We start from the raw sequence: 12,500 nt of genomic DNA, 5'->3' as shown, positions 1-12,500 counted from the left end.
GGCAACAGCAGAGGTCGGTGGTTTTGATCATTCACTTTGTATTATCTTAACCTGGACCAAGTTTAGATGACAAACACAACAAATCTCTGCAGCAATTTAAAGTAAAGCATATATTAGGGTTAAATTTAGCCCTGATTAATTGAAGTTGAATCATTGATATGAGAAATGCCTTAATCTGCATAGTAAACAAAATTTACATATTGAGTACCAAAAATGTGAATGACTTTATAGTTAAAAAACAATTTCTAAGAATATAAATAAGTACCAAATAGCTACTAAAGCCTATTTTAAGAATGTAGCATTTACTGTATTTCAATAAATAATTATTTTGTGTTTCTCAGAACAGCTTTTTGACTGTATTTGTACAATTTTCTAATTAAAACTATCGCCAATAATAAGTCCAGTAAATGATACATTTCTGAACTAATCAGTTCAACTAGATTTCCACTTCTATAACATTCAGCTAATAACCAATTTCAGAATATGCTTTTGTCTTATAAATACTAAAAAATTTATTTCCTCTTCCTTGAAAAAGTGTTAGAATTAATATTAAGCACTGATTTAAAAACATATACCACCAAAATTGATGTTAAATTAAAAGGAATTCCTTGCATTAGATATTAAGCTTTAATGACAATTTAAGGGGGAAAAACAAACACTTTTTAATTATGTTATTCATTGGAGAATTATTTCACTTTGCACGGAACTGTAACTATTGCCAATTAGACTGCGTTTAAAAGACTAGTTGGGATGTTCTCTGAATTACATAATTCACCATATTCTTTGTAACAAAAAGTTTAGGTGACAGAATATGTAATGCAAAAGTTCAAGCTTAATACCTACTATCCTTCATTCATTTATACATAGAATATGTACTTTATTATGTTAATCAAAATGCTACCTAAGTCTATTTTTATGAGTAAAGTATTGCAATTCAATTTCACTTTAATAGAGTAGTGCAAGCAATTACACTTATTTCATCCATAGAAACTCATCCCTCTGTCTCTTCCTTTCCCTCTTTATCTTTTTAAATGCTGTATTGACTTACAGTATGTAAGCTGTTAAAATCATGCAGACTTACAAATATCTTCATTTATAAATGGAAACTGAAGCAGAAAACTTCTGACATTTTGAATCTCAGATATTTAAATTGCATTTTAATATGTATAGAAAGATATCAGTAGCAATATTTTTTAAACTTTTCCAGTTTATCTGGACTTTTTCAATATGATATATGTCAAAGAATCACACTAAAAATGATAAAAGCAGGAAGGGAAAGTCTGCATCAGTGAGTATTTATATTGGCAAGAGCTGACAATTTTTTAAAATAAAAACAAGCACACAGGCTGTTCATTTTTGAAATGAAATAATTTCTCTCAGGAAAACATCATCACATGAAATTATATAAATCAGTATTAGTATCAGTAAGCTTCAAACTAGAAGAGACAAATGCACTCTGCAGCACCGTAATTCAATGGCTCCGAGTCAAGTTTACTGTTGTCTCATTTCTACTAATGATTGTAAAAATTCCCTGTGAAATAATTATCCCTAAAACAATCAAGACAGTATATCTCTATAAAGGAGAGGATCGATTTAACAACAAACTCTATATTTATCTGTATTGATTAGAGGGCATTCAGTGTAATTTTAGTGAATTATGTTTGGCTTTCATTTCCCAGTAGAAATTTTTCTTGTGATGATCAAAAGGTAAATTACTACTACATGGTCTTTTGTGTGCTACCTATATAACACCCAATTATTACTTTTCAAAGAAACAATGATGTAAGAAAGGACAAAATATTGTGAGTTTTTTACACATATCTTACTATAAAAATCATATGACCAAGTTTATAGCACTTACCTAAGAGCCTGATGTCATCTTCTCAATTCATTAATACAGAAATCGGGACTGCACTAAAGAGTCAGTGTTAAAGGAACAAATCCAAGATCATCTTATCAGAATAGAATTAGAAAGATTAAGAAAGTAATATGATTTTTCTTCTTAAATAGGAGTAATTTCAATGGAGCTGTTAACACTTTCATTTCTGAAACTTCCTTACTGGCACAAGGGAGAACTAAAGGAATCAGACAGATTCAAAGACAATTTTAATGTATCTGTATCTGAAGTCTGACACCACTGCTGATACAATTTAATTGAGGACTAATTGGAACTAAGAAGGCTAGTTATTTTGTCAACTGCACATGCATTAGTTCCAGTCATTTTTAATCCGATGTAATGATGATAAAGACTCTAACTTACTTTGTTTAGTTAATAACATTAGGCCAGAAAGGATCACCTAGTCATTTCATGTTACCCAATACATTGCTAATATAAACAATGTCTAATTACAGTGACTACATACTCCCATGAAATGACCAATTAGAACATTTGCTGATTTGGAATGTTCACTGTTAGAGACATTTTCACAGGCTTTCTGTGTGTCACATTCATAAATTCTACCCCAGTTGGTAGGAAGCATAAGAGCAGAATATGTGAGGAAAAAGTTGGTTTAAAGCAGCACAAACAACATTAAATTCTCAGGCAGAGTTTCCATGCAAAAATATATCAAATTAAAATGCACTTTTTAGTATTCCCTATGAGTATCTAATATTGCACATTTATAAGATCTTCTTCCTGAATTGAACAGATCATACAGCGTGATCAAGACTCATATGATAAAGAAGTCATGTATTAGCATTTTAATATTTATACCAACAAATTTAGAGTGATTTGTATTCACTTACAAAGCAGATTTATTGACTGTAATCTGTAGCTGCCATGAATAATAGCGGAATAATCTCTTGGTTTTTTGTTTTTGTTACTTTACTGATGAGTCAATAACTGCCCCCTGAAAACACCAGTCCAGCATGTACCAATGTTTTATGAAGTGAGAAAGTCTGACAATGGTATTGACAGCATGTTTGTTAACCTCAGATTCAAATCAAAATAGAAAAATGCAATAAATGAGAACAAAACTTTCCTTCTCTAAAGAAAAAAATAGACACTGTAAAAATTGCTTTTTTAATGATTGAATTATTATTCCTTAAGTAATCATGTGGAAAAATATGTCAGTTATGTCAAAGTAAATAACAGTACACCAGTATATGCATTACCATATCTAATTCACACAAAGTTTTAGAATTACTGGAAACAATGAGACGTGCTTATCTCAACAATTTAAATACAAGAAATGCATTTACAAGGGATGTAATCACTGCATATATCACAGACAAAAAAAATTGAATACTGTAAAAGTATCTGAAATTATTGGTGTTTTCAATTGTTCTGCAGGTGCCTAAAATGCTTTGCTGCCACACATCTTTGCACTGTGCAGGTCTCAATCCTTCTTCCACTTAAGTGAGTTCAAATGTCAGCAAACTGGTGTCAGGTGCTTTTCCTGTTCTTCTTAAGAAATGCCCTAAACAATATTAATCTACTTACCTGAAAGTTTTTCCTTGGAATAAAAAGCAGCATGACAATCCACATATCTGACCACTAGAATTATTTGATGGAATTAAAATGTAACTTAAGACCTATATCATGTAAATACTTACAATTTGCTAAAAGCAAAAATCAACAAATCTTCTCTTAAATCAACTGGTATATGCTGAATGTGTGCTACATTGTCTTTTCCAGGATATTTAAAAATGAAATATGTGATAAACTTTGTCTTATTGTAATTAGATTAATAATAGAAAGTAATTAAAAGACTCTTAGAATTTTTTATAAGAGCTAAAAATTATTAACTATCCAGAGAAGAATCAAAGCTTTTATATAAAAAAATCATTCTTTGGGCTGAATTGCAATAAATCAGCAAGACTGTTATTTTTCAATAGGTAATAATTGTCTTCATATAAACCAAAAATATTGTTTGGGATGATTAATATACAATTCAGTATTATGCATTTGGGAGTGTCAATGCATAATTTTTAGTTCTGATGTTATTATGTAATTGAGAGAACATGTTCATTTTCCCTAATAACTGCTAAGATGCACTTAATAAAATGAAATGTAATAATACTTGTAATTTAATCTATTCATGAAGGTAATTTTAAAAGTCTAGCATTCTCCTTAATGTGGCTAACATTCATAATTTATGAAGTGTTGTGATGCAGAATTGACAATGCCATTGTTTTTTACACTTTGAGATGAATCTGCAGCCTTCATTATCTGCATACCAACCTCAGGATTATCAAGGGCAAACAAAAGATAATTAACACCAGAAACAGGCAAATGCAGGAGCTACTGAGTGACGTTTTTCATTTATTGTAGAGCCTTTGGAAACTGGAAAATGGAATAACTGTTCAAAACTCTTCACCGTTGAAGAAAACTACTCCAATATATTTTATTTTCTGCATTTTAAATATTTTTGTTTGTTTTAAAACTATATTGGCATGTTCAATCTCAGATACATTAAGTAAATGAAAAGTATTTTTTTTCAAAGTATTAAGTGTTAATTTTCTGCATTGTTTTGGGGTTTTTTTCCTAGATCAGCAGACAGGTAACCGTGGTATACATATTGAAATTCTATAGTTTCACTTGCCCATAGCATATCTGTAAATAAGTCACTTAACTTCTTCTTACCTTACTGTGCAATGCTTTAAGATAAAGATGAAAACTTCTACTATACAAATTTGATTAACAAGTAAGATATAATTTTATGCTAATAGCTTGTAAGAAAAAAACAAACATGTGAGAGTGCCTATGGTATTTTTCTGTGTACTCACAGCAGTATTTTTATATGTACTCACAGCAGAACAACAAAGGTTTACTCAGTGTTGATATAGATACAAGACAGTATAATTCAGTGAGACTCGCTGAAATGTTTCTTTTCAGGTTTTTGCACAAGGGATCCTGAATATGATTCTGCATTTCACTCTAAAATGCTTGCCATAAAACTAGTAATTTCAGAAATTAATCGGTGAAGATCCTTCTCAAAGAGAACCTTTTTAATGCAAGGCAAAGAAGCATTGTATCGTTAGACACTTAACTGTAAATGAATATCTTCCTACAAAAAGTCCTGGCAAAGTCATTTTACAAATGGAAATAAAGGACAGTTACAATCAGAGCTTTACACAACTTACAGATGTTGATGACAGTCCAAATCTCCTTCCCTTACTTACATAAGAAATTGTTATTTCAGGGGAATGTGATTGTTAGTCTATGAGATATCCATGAAAGATTCAACCATTTGTGTTTAAACATTGTGATGTATTACAGTATCTTCAGGTTTTATATTTCAGTACTGGAAATGCCTTTCAAGTAACTAATTCAAAAATTATATGCGAACAGTAGAAACTTTCTTTCCACCCAGCACAGTGGGTTGACAGCACTTTATTGCAGGGCTGAGGTTTACACAGTAAGATTCAAGCTGTAAGACAACTTGATGAGTCTTGTTCTCTTCCAGATGGTATGATGCCAGTTTTAGTGGTACCTTCATTATCAGAGTTGTCCCTTATTTCTGCTGCCCAGACCTTTTTCCTCTGGTCCTGACTCACACTGGACAGTGATAGGTATCAGAAGGTGCATGGGACATGGAAGCCTGTGTGAATACCCTGCCTCTCAGGCAGACCTCAGAGACAGGAAGACGCTGGGGCCGAGTGCCAGTGCTCTTTCCATGTCCTTGGTTCAGTTCTCAAAGTCAGACAAGTATTTCAGTGCCTGAAATCCCAAAGTGACTGTGGGAGGTACCATGAGGTCCATTAAGCACAGCATAGCTAAACAGATGAAAGAAGAGGCAGTACCACTGGGCTCAGCCTCACCTCAAGTACTCTGTGCAGTTTTGGGCTCTATAATATATTATAATCTATCCAAAGGAGCACAACAAAGATGCCAAAAGGACTGGAGAGCATGACTTATGAGGAGCAGATGAGGATATTTTGTTTATTCAGTTCAGAGAAGAGGAGGCTGAAGGGTGATACTACTGTCTACATCCTCCTCATGAAGAGGAGTGGAAAGGGAAGTGCTGTTCTTTCTGGTGTCCAGTGAGGGGATGGATTAAAGCTACATAAGGGGAAATTCAGAGTGGGTATTATGAAAAAGTTCTTCCCTGAGGTGGTGGTCAAACACTTGAACAAGATCTAGAGGAAAGTGTTCATGGTTCCAAGACTCAAGATGGAGTTCAAGAAGTGTTTGAACAACGCCCAGCTTTATGTTTTAATTTGTTTCATACGGTTTAACTTTTAGTTTGCTCCATGTAGAGACATGATTTGAAGTCAATGATCCGCATGGGTCTCTTCCAACTCACGATACTCTAGGAATTGAAGATTTTAAGTAATTGGAATCTCAGGCACTGAGTTGTCATTCTTTTATTCATTGCCATTCTAGTTTCTAGATACTTCAGAAAAACAGAGTTCCAAACTTTTCCCACGCTCAGTTTGGAAGTTTGAGAATTTGGGAAAAATGAAGAATCAAGATGTTAAAACTCCTAAGTGCTATGGGGATCTATTTTTTTTTTTTTATTAAAATTTCTTTTTAAAAGACATTGGCTTCAGCTCTGCAAATATTTGTATAAAAGTTTTTTAACTTAAGGTCTTCAAAATTAAATGTACCGTGGGCGGAAAAAATGCCATGTTCCTTTGAACTAATAGAGCATATCAGTTCCTCGACATAAATTTATTTATTTAAAAGCCCCCATCCTTTCATTGAATTCATCTTTTATTTAACTCCCCTCCCCGTGAAGGAAAGTAAGGCATACTCTATTACTCATGATCTTACTGTAAATATATTTTATAGAGTATGTTATCTGTCTTGAGTTGAGCTGGCAAAATACCAAGTAGTCAATACCAAGTCAGAGCCTCTCTCCCCTCACTGAGAAAAGACAGAAAGGGCAAAAAACCCTCTAAAACTAAGTTTATATTTAAACTATCTACATATATTTATACAGAAAAGAGAAAATTAAGAGAAAATTACAATATAACACACACTTACACAAGTTAGGGATAACAACAATCTTCTACTTCCCACCAAAACCAGATTCTGTCACTCTGGATCTATAAGCACCCCAAAAGACACCCAGCAAGAAACAGAAAGAGTAACAACAAAATATTTCTACTTCCCTGAACTCAAGCAAAAGGCAAGTAGCGGCAGCAGCAGGAGCAAGGCCTAGCACAGCAAAACAACTCTAGCACGTCTTGCTTGTACTTCAGCCATGGTGGAACTGACCTAACACTTCCCACTGCTGCACACATATCTTAGGTTTGCGTCATCTGGTATGAAATACTTCCTTGGTTACCCAGTCAGGTGAGAGCTGTCTCCCAATCCACATAGATTCACTGAGCCTGCTAATTTGAGGCCTAGCTAAAACCACTACAATTTCCACCCCTTATTTCATACCAAATGACGTCAAACTTATATTCTATAAGACTACATCTATTTATTCCTGCACTTACACTGTCCTTGTTCTTTACAGAGCCGTCTTCCACTCGTCCATATTGTAGGCAATAATCCATTAGGATGGGGTAGGTACTTCAGGCAGGAAAAAACAGTTCATCATTGGACACCAACACCAGTTCAGCTCAGGTCTTCTTCAGCTGATGGTTCATGTCCTGCAATACAGAACTCAAAATGCAAGTTACTTTTTTTCCCAAGGTTCAATGTCCTTGAGGCACACATTGGGATCATCCCATCCCCTTCTCAGGGTTCACCATCCCCTTTTCAGGGGTCACCATACCCCACACTGGGGTCTCAATACCCCACACTAGGGTCACCATCCCCTTCTCAGGGGTCACTATCCCCACACTGGGATCACTATCCCCACACTGGGGTCACTTAGCAAACACATGTTTCACAATTGTGGATAACCTTAGAAATAGTGTCCATAGTTAAATCCACCCCTTGGCCTCGTCCACCTACAGGTGGCCTGAGGCATCATGAGCCCATCAAGCTAGGAACCACTCTCCCTTACGCTAGTCCAGGTGTGATGTTCCTCATCAGCTCGGCTTTTGGGCACATGAGCATCCACACGACGAATCTCCACAGATTCTACTCAAGTGGCAGTGTCCCGCCACACACTAACAGCCCACATGGGCTTCTTCACACTTTCAGTTAGTCTTTTTCCATCGGTCCAGCTACCCTCAGAGAGGCACTGGCTGTTATCTACAAGTCAGTGTAGAGGTACAGTCTTGGCTACTCTTCTGGTTCAGCAATGTCCAGTAGACTCGGTTGTTCTCCTCCTCCTCCTGGCTGGAGGTGGGGTGGCTTAATTGCTGTTCTTGGCTCTGTTCTGAGATCTCTGCTTCAACATGTGGACAGCTTTTTTTTTTTACCAGCTTTCTTACATTTTGATTTCCATACCTGGACTTCAAACACAGAAGTAGATGCACTGTCCCACCTTCTCATGTCTTCCCCCTGGTCACATAAGAAGGACCACAGTTCACTACGTGACCCACACTTGGGGTTTACTCTCTGTCGAGATGAGGCAGGAGGGAAAGACAGCTTGCTTTGGCTGTAAGGCTTCTCCTTGCAGTGGCTACATTCACAGCAGGTAAAATTGGAACTGTTTGAACTCACAAAAACAGTCAGTAAAAGGGATAAAATGAGCATCCAGTAGCAAGAGAACATTGTTTATATTATTTGTTCTGGATGTACCTAAACAATGCAGATATCAGAGTATGTTTCTATAACAATGCTCCCGGAAACCCTGCCAACCTTCTGGGACACTTGCCAGCGTCTTTGGTTGTGTCCATGTTCTCCACCATTTATCTGTCTTCCTTTTTAATTATGCACAAGAGAACACAATCAACATAAATGATTACCAGGTGACACGATAAAAAAGACACCATGCCAGATGGTGGTAGTGGGCAGTTTTAGTCTGTTACCATCACTTCTACCCATGAACCCACTGCTGTCTCCGAAAACAGAAGCAGCAGCCTCTGCGTATAAAGTCCGGAGGACATACACAGACAGAGTAGATAACATGGAGCTTCTCCATTATAAAGACATTTCAGTAAAGTCTTGCTTCCGTGCTTTATCCTTCCAACTACTACCAGTAATAACAATAATCAAACCTGTTTGCTAATTTTCACATATATTATGAGAGTTTTCTCTAGACCTATCCTGCACAATTTTCTAAACATCTTTTAAATTTCTGTAGTGTTCCTGGTTTTATTTTAAGAGCTTACTATACCCCAGGATTTTCAGAAATCTGTAGTAAATAAGGAGAAATACTTAATGCTTAGCAGCTGGAGTGAACCAAAACAGTATATATTCTTTTTATTTAGGTGGTTTTATATTTTACATTGTATTTAACATTATGTCATTTTTATGCTGTTTCATTTTCTACACATTTACTTTAGCAGCAGGTATATTTTGAAAATTCCTGTGATTCTTTCTGAAATGGTGCAGTAGTTAAAAGTTAAAAGACACAGCAATACCTGGTCCTTTGTCTGTGCAAAACTCCCATCTGTGTTAATGGGAATTTTGTGATGAAGTGAGAACTACAGTTAATTATACAATAAAATACAGATGTTGAAAGATGTGTTAACAGCAGAACACTAACAAAATAGTTGTGTGTGCGTGTGCATATGCCAGAGCCAAAATTTGTTTGCCAAATTTGAAAAGTAATAGTTGAGGTTACTAGAACTAAGTGACTACTTTTCTTTTACCTCATAACATTTCTAAGAGAATCCAATAGTACTTTTGCTGACACTGAGTCCCTGTCATTCAAGGTAGCCTACCAGTTTGGTGAAGTGCTTGAGACATATATAAAGGCTCATATGCTATGGTCAGTGCTTTAATTTGGAGTTGGTTACATTAATTTCTGCAAATACCCAGATAGTCAGAACTTTAGAATACACATTCAGGAGGGATCTATATGCATCTTACTGCGACAGTTGGCCAGTTCCAAGTCTGAAGTCCCTGCATGGATGAAGACTTCTGAGTGACAGCTTCATCAGAACAAAAGGAGTTACCACAAACAGACAGGGTGCCTGTGGAAAGGACTACTTTCACCTGATACACGAGGTACAATGAGCAAATTCTTAAGCCTATGTGTCTAGCAAACTTTCCAGAACTCTTGGAGGAAAGTAGAGAAAGTTTGAAAAGATGGTCAATAATTCCTTAAAATTTGAAATAAACAGCTTCAAGTGTATCAAAAGGACTAGATGTATCACATACTGCATACAGGTTGCTTTTTCTCCCTTGTAGGCATATTTATGAAAACACATGCACCACAAAACATGCACTGGTAAACTTACTGCTTGAGGATGAAAGATAGTGAATGGTAACTTTCCAGAAGAACTGCCTTTGTGCTACATTTAAAGTCAGTGGTCACCTCCAACACTGAACCAATAATTTTCTATTTCAAGTTGGGCTGTATGTGGTAAGGAAACATTGAATCCTAACATTACTCCCTAAGATTCGACTTCTGTTTACAGTGTTCAGAATAAGGATGAAGAGAGTATCAAAGTCCTTCAGCACCTCAGAAATCCAATCTAACACTAGCAGAATCCTGACAATATAGAAATGATTGGAGGTTTTATGCCTTTGTGCCCTAGAAATGCCTTCAGTCCTTTCTTGACTGGGCATTTGATGAATGCTATGTTGTGGCTGCTTCTTAAATCCTTCAGATTCTCCTCACTGTCTTTAGTTTTGAGATCTCTCCTAGAACAAATTTGTAGTATGGGGTCATCTTCAATATGGGGTACTCTTTGTGTTGCAATTAAGAACTGATGAGATTCATAAAGGAAAGGGTACTTTTCCTTTGATTATCCTGGATGAGATTATGCTTCTGGTTATTCAGTGGTAGGACTTACTGCTTGAATAATTTCAACGTGTGCCAGATTTCCAAAACTGCCTGCCTAATGACCATAACTGCCAAATATATGCAGAAACTGCAGGAACAAAGAATGGGTGGGTAATCTGCCTGTGTGTGCAATTACAGTAGCACTTGTTCATACACATTGCATGAATGTAGTTTTATGTATGTAATTATGGAAATCAAAGCCTGAGCTTGTACTGACAAATGTAGATACCTCCCTAACTGAAAGTGATGCCAGCTCTACTCTGTACTTCCAACTGACTGAAGAACTTTCAAACTTATTTTACTACATTGATTCTTCCAGCTGTCCATGCACACTGTGTCTTATATTATTATTCGATTGATATACAGTTGCAGGGGACAAAGTGGATCTCTAGAGAGAAGGAGAATAATTGTCCAAATTTCTCAGTCATGTCAGATAAATGTCTACAACTCAGAGTGAACTCTCATGAGTGAAGCTGGAGAAAGGAGTAATCTGGAACTCTTTGGAGTATCTCACTGATGTGAGAATAGACTGACGAAGTCCTTGTTTGGTGGTCCAGTTGTTCAGTGAACACATACTGTCAGAGTTACTGAAGACTATCCATTAATCTGTACGCTCCGTGCTGAATAAAAGGATGAAAAATGCTTGATTCAAGCCACAAAATGGTTTATTTGACTTACAGGTGGTGTTTTTTGTTAGGTTGTTTTGTTTTGTTTTGTTTTTTAATTAGTTGTGGATTTCTAGAAGGTATTTAGTTGTGGAGTTCTAGGAGCTATTTTGTGTCCAGAAATTCTGAATCAACACTGTTGTGGGATTTTTTCTTTTGTGTGCATTTACGTTGCAATCTGAAAGAGAATTTCAAGTCTAAATAATGTAGCTAGTATTCTGTACTGAGTCTGCCAAGTTAGGAAAGCTTAACTTCATCTATGGACTCAAAACAAAGTGACCATGGAAAAATATGGTTTGCTTGTGCCAGACATACAGTATAAATACCTTTGACTTAAAGAAGCTAATTCTGTCACTCATACTTCTGAGCTCTTTTCAAAAAGAATGGAAAGTATTAACCCATCTCTTAAGAAAACCAAGAGGAATATCAACCCCTATAATGCAAAGTATTTCATTGAAATGTTGTACACAATTTCATTGCAACATCACATCACATCAGTGTTTCCCCACAATTACAGTTGTGGGGAAGGGAAGGTCAAAAAGGCTCTAAAGGTCATGATGCCCTTTAGTTTAATAATTCTCAGTTTCTTTTAAAATCTTGTATTTCAGGAAAAAAAACCAAAACCACAAACCCCCAGAAAACAATGGTGGAAGTTACTTTTCAAACTTAGATGCTTTAACTCTAATGCCAATAGCTCAAAGGTGAGATGGTAATTAGTGCCTTTCAAGACTCGGGACTGAGCATCTCATGTTTAAGTATTTATCTCTAAATGAAATAACAGATCTGAGTATGAAGATATTTATCAATGCTATGAGGATCAAGGAGCTCAAGTTCCTAACAGTTTGTTATGAACACTGATTTGATTTTTCAGTACAACACAAAAAAGTAGCACTGTTAGTTTTATCTTATTGTTAGAAAGTCTCTTCATTAGCAATCATTATGGTCAGTATGCAAGCTTCAGATTGCATAGCCAGCAATAATTTCGTAGTTCCTATGAAAGGCACATATCTCAGTCACTTCTTTATTTATTCAATACTAGAAATGGGCATTGTATTTCTTTATTTATTCTTTACCTCTGAAAAATAGGTAT

The sequence above is a fragment of the Pithys albifrons genome, chromosome 3, assembly GCF_047495875.1.
Source record: "Pithys albifrons albifrons isolate INPA30051 chromosome 3, PitAlb_v1, whole genome shotgun sequence".
Classification (NCBI taxonomy): domain Eukaryota; kingdom Metazoa; phylum Chordata; class Aves; order Passeriformes; family Thamnophilidae; genus Pithys; species Pithys albifrons.
The sequence above is the reverse complement of the archived record's forward strand: the minus strand, read 5'-3'. Positions refer to the sequence as shown.